Here is a 10,866-nt window from a genome sequence, read left to right as displayed (position 1 = left end):
CTCCCTCCCTCTCCCCCCTCTCTTTCCCTCTCCCTCCCTCCCTCCCTCCTTCTCTCCTTCCCTCTCCACCTTTCTTAAAAGCAGATTTTATCTTTCTCATTCACCATGCAAGGTGCTGCACATACAGAAGTGTAGAAAAAGGTATTTGTTAAATGTAGCTGAGAAAACTGGGGAAAGCCCTTATAAGGGAGAAAAACTCCCTGTTTCACCCCTTTAAGAATTCCTAGCCACTGTTACTGTACCCCACTATTTCCTTTGTTAGGCATACATTACATTGTTACGTGTTTTGTGTTTTCATTTGTTTGCTTCGCTTTGAGCTGTGAGTGTCAAGAATGAGGAAAATGTCTTCCTCCTCTGCACTGTCCAACAAAGAGCCACTTCAAGGCTCCACTCACAGCAGCCATGACTCACCACGCATGGCTGGCTGACTCAGAGCCAGCTTGTTGGGGGCAGCACACTCTGGACCTCCCAGGAGAGGAGGAATCATGTGTCATTCATCTTTGCTTCAAGACCAATGACTGAGGCACTAGAGATACTCAATAAATATTTAAGGAAGAAAAGAGAAATAATATGAATGAATGATACTCATAAAAGAATCCAACTGCTACAGTGAAGCAAATATGCAGCAAAGTGAATTAATGTGTTTTTCTATTCACTCAATAAGTATTTACTGAATGCCTAGTTAGTGCCAGCCCTTGTATGTGGCACCAGTGCCTTGGGGATGCATTCTATATGACTGGGAAAAGAGGTCTCCATGTAATATCCACCCTAATGGGGAAGGAGGAAGATACACAAGAGACTGACTGAGTGCTGGCTTAGTAAATGGGCAGACAGAGAAAGAGTGCCCCCTCTCAAAGATACAGAGCAAGATCACTGGAGACTGTGGATGGACAGGGAAGGACTAGGAAAGGAAAGAAGTGACTAAGGAACCTTCAAAAAAATTCACCTTACCCTACATTGAGGAACTTTTTAGAAAGATAGATGTACTCAGATCATTATAGCTACTCTTTTTTTTATTTATTACTCATTGAACTAATGGTTCACTATGTTGACAAAGTTGGGTATAACAAAAAGACTTCTATTGTGCATAGTGACACCAACACCTACCAGCTAAGAAACCCCAGAATTCTTGTTTGACTGAATCATTTGAGAAACTGAAAGCCTTGTGCTCAAGGACAGGCAGACCTCTTTGACCTTGGTATTAGCACATGAGATATTTCCATGTATTTTAACACCAAAATCCTAGAAAGTTATGTACCTTCATTTTACTTAGTTTGTAAAGAGATTCCATCTGGCTTTCAACATAGCATTTTGCAGTATGGATTCAAACTTAGTAGTGAAGACCAGTTGAGACATAAGATGAAAGAGGAAAGGCATTTGATAAATTTTTCAAACTAGCAGCAAAGGAACTTAAATACTAAATAAGACCACTTGAGAAAGGGATCCAGAAATGAGTTACAATATTAACTAAGAATAAATTCAAGATTAAATATAGTTCCTTTGAACATCAAGATGGCTGAAGGGAAAACCAAGGTGATCCAGTGTCTGGCCACACACAACCATTTGATCTGACTTTGAATCAATTCCTGCTCTGGTGTTTAACTTTCCGTGTATACCTTGGCCTATCCTGTGCCACAGATTCAGTCACAGACCCCATCCTCTCCATCCTTGCACAAAACTGTTGACACTGCATCAATAGGAAGAAGGAGAGAGAGGCCATAAACCCTCATATCTAAACACATATCTCTATTGGTCTTCATACAAAAAGACTGAGTGAAAGAAAGAAAACAAATCTTCAAACAGCAAAAAGACTGAGTGAAAGAAAGAAAACAAATCTTCAAACAGAATTGTTGCATGTTCTTTCATGTAGCTTCCTAGAGTTTTCTATCTGTCCTGGAGAGTTGCCCCATACAAACCAAAGTCTTTGGCAGACAGCCAAAGACTTTAAACTCAGTCTTTCCACCCATGTGATGAGTTACTTATTCTTCATATCGCATTGTTTTTTAAAAAAATTTAAATCATGTGATTTGGACAGTAAAGCTCCATGGCACCTCCAAATGCCCAATAAATGTGCATTTCTCTCTTCATTTCCTAATAGAAATACAAGGCAAGAAATAACTATGTTATGCTTGCTGAAATGTATTTGTAAAACAAGGAGGATTAAAGAGCAGTATACACAGCAATATGGAAAACACATCTGAAATAGAGCATCGAGTAATGAAATGTGAATGTTGAGCCCTACATGACAATAAAGGAAAGAAGACCACTGTTCCTTTGGAGACCATTCTTTATTTCATTCTCTTTGGCTCTGGTAATCTGAAAATGGTTCTCTCACATGGCCATTCTAATGGTTCTCCCAATGCCTCTGGGTGCCCATGGCAGGTGTTCAGTGATAGCCAATGAAGAAGCCAGCTACTATAGGACTCTATCCCAGCACACTCTTATCACAGTCCTAAACTTCTCAAGGGAGTCTTGCCAGTGGGACAAAAGGCTCTAGAGTCCTCTCAAAGCACAGGATGTTGCCCTGATTTAAACTCACAGCCCAATTAGGCAGGCGAACATCATTCTGATTCTACTTGTTTTTACAACTATAAAAGGCAAGATTGAGAGAAAAGAAAAAGGTGCTCTCTTAGAAGACTATTGTGAACTTTTAGAGAATTTCTGTCTAAATGGATATAACAGCAAAACTTAACTGCTAACAAGCTAAATAGCAATTCATACACATTCACAAAGGCTCACGCAAAGCCTTACACTCATCTTCTCTAAAATTACTAAAATTACTATTTGTCATAGGAAACAGATGTAGACAGTACTTTCTTCTAGTGGTTTGTCAGTCAATTCAGCCTCAGAAATATGTTCACAAACACATTACATGGGGGAGTATTGCATTTCCCTTATTCACATAATATAAATAAAATATAAATATGTTATTTTTATTATAACATAAATATGAGTTCATCCAATAAATATTTATTGGCTACACTCTGTGGATTAGGCAGTGAGCAACAAAAATGACTACTTGGAAATAAATCTTATATTCCCCTGAATCGTATTTACTGATATAATAGTGGTACAGTTTTATGGCATACAGTAAAATCCACTGACATCACATTGAGCTTTCATGATACTTTCATAAATCAAACTTCCCAATCTTAATACATGCTCTCTTCAGCTTTGTCTTTTCAAATTTCATCAACCAAACCTAAAAAAATGAAATTCCCTGTTTAGGATGATTTTTCACTTGTTACAGAAATATTGATTTAAAAAAGTGTCTGCAATAGGATCTTATGTCTGAAAAGAAGTGGGTCAACAGTAGGACAATGAATGTCCTCACAAAAAGCCATCCCTTTTCATGGTTTCTGTTATGGCTGTGTCTAGATGTCTTCCAAAACCTCACACAGTCATGGGTAGGGCTTTTACAGTGGTGGCTGACTCTAAAGTGTGAGACTGATTCCTGGTGCAGTGCCAAGTTCGAGGGCACTAGATGAGTGGGCCCCATCCTCAAGGTGATATCTTGGGGCAGAAGAGGAGCAGAAAGACTCTGCTGTGGTTCCTGTTGCTACCTTCCGCCTGCCATGAACTGTTGCTCCTCTGCCAGGAGCCACCCTGCCTTGAAGCCAGCTGATTATGGACCGAAACCTCCACCAACTGTGAGCTAAATGAATTTTTCCTCCTTCAACTTTGGGTGTTGAGTATTTTTTTCACCCTCGGTGGCAAGAAAAATAACTAAGACAGTTTCCAGTTTAAGAAATGTTTGCGTGGTCTTTAGAGAAATGAATATGTAATAATGCTGGGCAATACAGTGACTAACAAAATGATGTTTTCGTGTACATATCCCTTATGATGTTAGATTTCTCTTTTTCATTAATTCAGCAAATATTTACTAGTACTTACTACACGCTAGGAAATGAAGAAACATTACAAATAAAGTAAAATATATACCCTTAGCTAAAATCTAAGCTGTATCTTTTTTTGATAAACTTTAATTTTAAATGAACTTATCATTTATAACACCAGGAATATACCCCCAATTATTATCATTTTATTGTCCAGAAGAGGTTAGCTAAAAGGTGGGGCTATTTCTTCAGCATGTTTGTTTATTTATTTATTTATACTTTGTATTTTAGGGAAGGGTCTACAGGGTGTTCAGGGTCTCACTACTAGATCAGACTCATAGTGATCCACCTGTTTACAGCCTCCCAAGAGCTGGGATTACAGACGTGCACCACCACGCCCAGTCTCAATCGCCATCTTGGCATGCCCTGGGGTCAGGGCTAGCATGGAAGGACTGGGGATCAAACTCCTGGCCCCTGCACCTGCTTGCAGGTGCTTTAATCCACTGAGCTATTTGGCCAGCCCTCAGAATGTTCTTTTAAATTTTTTTTTTATTTTAACATTTATTGTGTGTGTGTGTGTGTGTGTGTGTGTGTGTGTGTGGCCAGCTCAGCCCACCAGTGGGCGCGGCTGGCTGGCATGTGGTGCTGGAGGATTGAACCGCGGTCCCTGTGCTTTGCCAAGCTTATTCCAAGTAGGTGCTTTAGACCACTGAGCCATCTCTCCAGCCCATCAGAATGTTCTTTTAAAGTAAGCTGATGATTATGAAGAATATGAAATAGCAGCTTACTGATTCAGCAAATAGACAAAGGCATGAGAAAACTCAAAGATGTGAGACAAAGAGATATGTGGCACTGAGTCCAGCCCACCTGCAGGACCCCAAGGTCCATGTGACTCCTACCACTACTAGTGACTGTTTATGAAGGCTTTCCAAATCCCAGGTGTATCACAAGATTTAGCTACAAAGGTCTCATTTAATTCCCATGATACTTCAATGAGGCAGGTGATCTTGTCCCTGTTTTATTCATTTCCTAAATAAGGATATAAGGCAAAGAGACATATTTAAGGTCACAGAGTTCAAGAATATTAAGCCAATGTCCACATCAGGATCAACAGACTATCTGACTTCAAGCTTACTGTAAGTTGCTAACTCCTGGTCAAGTTCAATCTAAAATTCAAGATAGGAAATGTAGTTGAAAGAAAATAAAGGATATTTCAGAGTATTTTCTTCATTTGCAGTAGCAAGTCTTATTTTTGTTGGACCTTAGACTCTTGCAACAATTTCATGAAAGCTGTAGAGTATAAACTCTCTTCCTAAAGACAGACAGATATGAGTTCACAATTTTGTGTACATGTAAACTTTTGGGAGATTTCCAAGCTCTTCAAAACTAAAGCTACGAATTTGTGGCCTGAAATACATCACTAAAGAAGAACTCAGGTCACAGATAGGACTTGACTTTCTGTACATAAAAATGCCTTCTTGGCTAAACAAATCCAATTGATGCAAATTCTTGAGTATAATCAAAATTTTTACAAGCAAGAATTTGCCATTTACAGGACGAGTCATAATAGACAGAGCCTATATTATAAAGGTATTCACTAGGTACACAGGTCGCAACCTGATTCTTGCGGGACACTTGAAGGAGCTTGCAGCAGTGTCTGAGGGAGGAGGAAAGGATGTTTCTAGGATGATGTCGACCTTACAGCCCAGCTGTGTGCCTTGATCATGACCTTGAGCTCAAGGAATTAGCTCAGACAGTGCTAAACTGAGTAGCCATTCCACAGACAGCCTACAGCCCGGCAGGTCGCTGCTCTCTAACTCTGTCATCATGACACTGCCATCTGCAGCAACTGAGCTGAGATCTCTGTAGACCAAATTTATCACACCCAAGATTCCACCCTTATATAAGAATCACCTGTCGCGGGTGCATAAATTTAAGCACCTAGCAGAGCCAAGGGTAATCAAGTTTTAAAAGGAAGGGGTTTGAATAAATATCAAGCAGACATCCTCTCCGTGGGGCTGAGTTCTGAAAAACCTTTGTGCCCTCCTATGCCTCTCAAAGGAGACTGTCATTTTTAAACTTTCCCTCTGCATCACCACTGTTGGGGCAATGGTACTCTAAGAGCCACAAGTCATCTGTCTTCTTGGAGTTTCTGCCCAAGCTATGACCTCAATTTCCTCCACTTTATATCTTTCCTCACAAATTTTATCTTGCTCTCATCACCAGATAAATTAACCATAAAGCAAAGTCTTGTCTCCCATTACTGAAGCCGGAGAGAAATCCATCCAAGCCTGGAGCTATGTGTTGCTACATGAAAGGCAGTGGCTGGCCTGAGGAGAAATTGCCCTTATAACTTCATATTTATTCAGCACTTTAGGTCATCTAGAAGATTCCCTTAGCCTGAGATGTTAGAGTAGAGGTACAGACTTGTTTACCGAGAAGAGAGAAAATCCCATTTGAAAATAACAGAAGGAAGCAGAATTGTTTAAGAAGTAGTACCACTGGGAAAATCATGGGTGGTGGAGAGGGTACAGGTGAGAGGTACTTCCTGAACTAAAAGCAGAGCCAAGAGAACTACCTAAAGCTCTGTTTCATGAAGTTTGGGAAAATTAAACTAGGATTGACAAATATCTGAGAAGTTTGGCTCGATGACCTTAGGCAAATAATTCCCTCCTCTGCGTTTCTATTTGTAAGATGCAGGAATAGAAGGAAGGTTTCTTCCTGCTGCAGCAGGCCAAGATGGAAGGTAGAAGAAAAGGCCTTTGAAGCCAACATAATTACTCCTCTGTCCAGGGAAATATAAACAACAATAACTCCAATAGCCTTCAGCTCTGCTTTTGAATGAGTTCTTTGCTTCTGCCTGAGAGGTAAAGTAGTTTATTCCTTGGGGGAAAGTTCAGTGTGGAATGGCAGGCCATGCCCTACTCACTCTCATTTCATTATGTTACACTGGATGATTATTAATACAAAGAATATTCAATGTAAGTTAGGAAGACTTTACTAAATGTCCGCCAGGGGCCCAGGCCAGAAGCAGGACCTATGGAACAGACAAAGAATACATGACATGGTCACATCATTTTCATGTCCCTTCAAACTTTTTGGAGAAGTTTGCATGTTCCATTTAAAAACCCAAGCAGAAAATGAGCTATTATATTTTAAAGGAATTGTTTTTTTAAAAGTTACTTCTATTAACATAAGTGAGTTTGATCAAACTTGCTTGTTTTTATATTCTTCCTATGACATGTTTTGCTTATCTTTGCTAAGCAAAACAGCTCCAATATTTAGAAGGCATCCATTGGCTTAAATTCTGGTTGTAAATCTCTAGGCAAAACACAGGTAAGTCAATCAAGAAACTTTTTAATATGTAAAGAAATATATACTACACGTTTTGAAGTTCCCCTCTGGTGCAAGCTCTAGATGACATAAAGGCAACTTAAATGAACTGTTTTTTGTAAACTACCCTAATTCCTGGATGTGATTATTGTTTGGCAGTTTTGCATGGCTGTGCAATGCCAAGGCCACCTCCAGATAATTCTAAGCCGTGTGCTACTATTATTTGGTGCATACTTCTTTTTCTTATGCCAATAGGTGGTCAGTTATGTCATCTTCTCCAGACCATTTTGTGTTCCTTTAAAGTTTTCTGATACAAACCAGTGATTGTACTGGTTAGCTGTGTGTTGCAAGAACAGAATACCTGACACCTGAAACCTAAAGGGGGTGCGGCTCGTCCGGATTCCTGGTTTCAGCTGATTGGCTGGATCTAAGGAAGAAGCACCACTGCCTGGAGGCCTGGCAGAGAAAAACTGCTCCACTCTGGGCATCAGAAAAGCAGTGGACAGGGGAAGAGCCCAAAAGGGAAGGCACAAGGGACCAGACACAGTCCCCAAAATTATGTCCCCATAACCCAGCCAGGTATACCCAGAAGTGTCACTTCTTCTGTCTCCTAGGCATCTTTCAAACCACTCAAGTTGACAATTAAGATTAACCATCCCACTAATCAATTTACAGTATTTGAAGTCATAATCATTTCAAAAATATGCTTTGAGTATAAAACAGAACTTTTCAAAAAGTGAAAGTGATGGAAAGGAGATCTTTCCATTATTTTCAGTGTAAATTATCTTCATTATGACCTGAAAGTACTTGCTCTAAACATTCTCTATGCATATGCTTGGGTGTACTTTCAATTGCACATATGAACATACATTACAATGATATAACTCATGGAATGCACATGAGTGTAATTTTCTGGTCACACTACATACCTCAGAACAGTTTCATTCCAGTAACATAAAGCACTATTTTTGAACAGCAGGTGTTGAAGATTGATTATTGTACTCTTCAGTTCATGAAACGTCAAAGCGCCTTTATACCTATTGCCCTTGTCGAGAACACAGTAAGAGGGTAGTGGTGGGAATTAGGGTGACAAACTGCCTGGAAGTTTCCTGGGACTAAAGAGGGCCCTGGGTTACAGCACTTGACATCGGAATGTCCCAGGAAATACAGAACAGGCTGGTCATCATAAAGGTATTATAATTCCCATTCACAAGAACAATCTGTTGCTAGCACTCACCTTCAAGCACCTAGCAGAGTCAACAGTAACCAAGAAGCACTTGCTAGATAACTGAGCAAAGTATTTTGCCTCTCTGGACTTGAGTCTCCCCAAGCATAAACATTAAGAATTTGGGACTCAGTCCTCTGTCTTCTAACAAGAACCCATTCACAGCTAACTAGATCACCGCTGTTACTTCTAGACTTTCTTTTCACCTTGAACTTTGAGGAAGTCCATGTCATCTTTTGCCTTTAGTGTGCTGCCATTCCTAAAGTGCTGGCTTGAAATGCCACGAGCAGGAATGAATGGGGTCTTTGTCTCCTTCCCACATTATTCAGGAGGAACATTGCCATTCTGTGCTTGGAAGAGTAGGATGACTGAGAAGTTATAATTATCACAGCTCGCAAAAGCAGAGAAAACACTAGCATAACTTTGGTCTACCCTACCAATTACCTCTGGAGATAACTAACTATCTCTAGGCCTTCCCTGGTATAATTTTATGAAACTAATTAACTTAAATGAACCTCAAGAAAAATGACGAGGTGACCACATTTTGAACCACAATATGATAATAGGGCTTACCAAGGCTTTATTACATGCTAGGCTCTGTGCATAAAGTTTTATTTAATTAGGTCAGTTAAGCCTCCCCAGTATTCTAGGAGGTTGTAACTACTGTCCCAATTGTACAGATAAGAAAGTCAAGGCTGAGAGTCAATAAGCAATTCGCCACCATCACACAGTTAATAAGAGTTGGAATTTGGATTTATACTCAAGCAATTAATCCTTTGAAAGTAACACTTCATTATAGGTGATATGGTGAAAGTAACCACTATATCACCTATAATAAAGGCAGCTAAATAGTGTCCCTCTCAAACAGAGTCTCAATGTCCAAGTCTGTAGTAGCTGTTCATTACAGTATACTTAAAACTAACCAGGCCACACACGCCTGCAGAGAACAACCATGTGTCTGTCTACCTATTTAGGTCAAAAGACATGAGATTTTGGTCACAGAAATTAAAGGATCTAAAGAAAGAGATTTTATTCTGTTGATTAATTCAGGAAGGAGATATATTGACCTGCTGAGCTGCTGTTCCATTCTTTCTTCAGTACCTGTATTTTCCTTTCTGAAAAATGTAACTAGTATTTCCTAAGTGTCTACGAGAAGCAAATGGTTAATATAATGGGGAAGCACTATACAACCTGTAAAGTGCTTTGAAACAATTATATCATATGTTAAGCAGTTTCCAAAATAGCAATTTCTTCAAATGCCCTTGCAAAGCAAATGAGACACAGCTGGTAGGATGTTCTGCACAGAGACGGAAATCCAACTCTTTAAAACATTCAAGGGGAAAACACACACTGTAAAATTACCCCAAAGATGAATTTTACAAGAAGCATGGAAGTGTCATCAAATTTTTTCCATGGTTAATTCTAAAAGAGTACCAGCATTGCAAAGATCAAACATGGCACTTCTTCAGCAGAAACTAGGGAAATACTCTTTAATGACACTTGCAAAATGGTTAGAAGTATATATAAATTATACTTACCTCAGGAGCAGAAGTGAGTGAGGAGGCTGAGTTTACCAGTTCCTCTCACTCTTTTCCAAAGACAAACCTGTTGGAAAAAAAATGAGGACTTAAGTAAGAGAAAAGAAAAGTAAAGAAGGATGAGGTGTCTATGGAATGTTGTCATGCTTTGACAGTGACTCAGCAATTGCTAAGGGGCAGTGACAATTAAATCAGTGTGTTGAAAGAACACTAATAAAACTCAGCACTCCTTGTAATCTCAGAGCAAGATTGCACCACTAAAGAAAATATTAAACAACATATTTGGGGAGGGCTGTGGTTTGAGGGAGATTGCTTGGGGGACAGAGACTCAAGGATGAGTCACAGGCTGTCTTGCAAGTTGCCTAATGCTAGAGGAAGTCAGGTTGGGTCTCTGCCCTCAACCCTGTTTTCCCCCCTCTCAGTGATTTTAGCTCTTTTTATTTTTTATTTTATTTTATTGAGAGACAAATATCAATGAGACAGTTTCAAAGCTGATTAATAGGACATTTTCAATAATTAATACATTGCACATTGTTATCTTCTTAGTGGTTATTCATAGTACAAGAAGCAGACAGGATATCCTGTCCAAACACTATTACTACAATCTTTCTTCTCATTGAATTAAGTGAAAGTAGCTGTATATCTATCCTAACTATTCTGTATATACAAATACAAAATCGCCCTTCCTTTGTATCCTCTTTTTTTGTTTAGTCCTGTCAGAGATAGAAATTCTATTGGCATCTAAATACTATAGGTACTTGAATTCAGCAAAACAATCCAACACAGTCCAGCAGTCCACAATAGTAGTGGGTTATCCGCAGAAGTTGTTGACTAGAGCCTTTTACAGCTCAGCATATTAATATGGCTTTACTTTATATACCTCATTTTTATACTTTTCTGCTGGATGGATAAGACCAAGACAAAGTAAGACCTA

At 39.3% G+C, this 10,866-nt stretch overlaps 1 long non-coding RNA gene across 1 annotated transcript in view; it reads right to left on the bottom strand.

Annotated features, from left to right (window-relative positions):
* Nucleotides 1–10,866, bottom strand: part of LOC111818130 — a 49,442-nt gene that overhangs the window by 16,049 nt on the left and 22,527 nt on the right. The window contains exon 2 of the long non-coding RNA XR_002822195.1: nt 9,933–9,999. This is a non-coding gene — a long non-coding RNA (uncharacterized LOC111818130). The remainder of the gene's footprint in view (nt 1–9,932; nt 10,000–10,866) is intronic.

The sequence above is a fragment of the Octodon degus genome, unplaced genomic scaffold (assembly GCF_000260255.1).
Source record: "Octodon degus isolate 3935 unplaced genomic scaffold, OctDeg1.0 scaffold00080, whole genome shotgun sequence".
Taxonomy (NCBI): domain Eukaryota; kingdom Metazoa; phylum Chordata; class Mammalia; order Rodentia; family Octodontidae; genus Octodon; species Octodon degus.
Note: the sequence above shows the minus strand (reverse complement) of the source record. Positions and strands in the feature narration are given on the sequence as shown.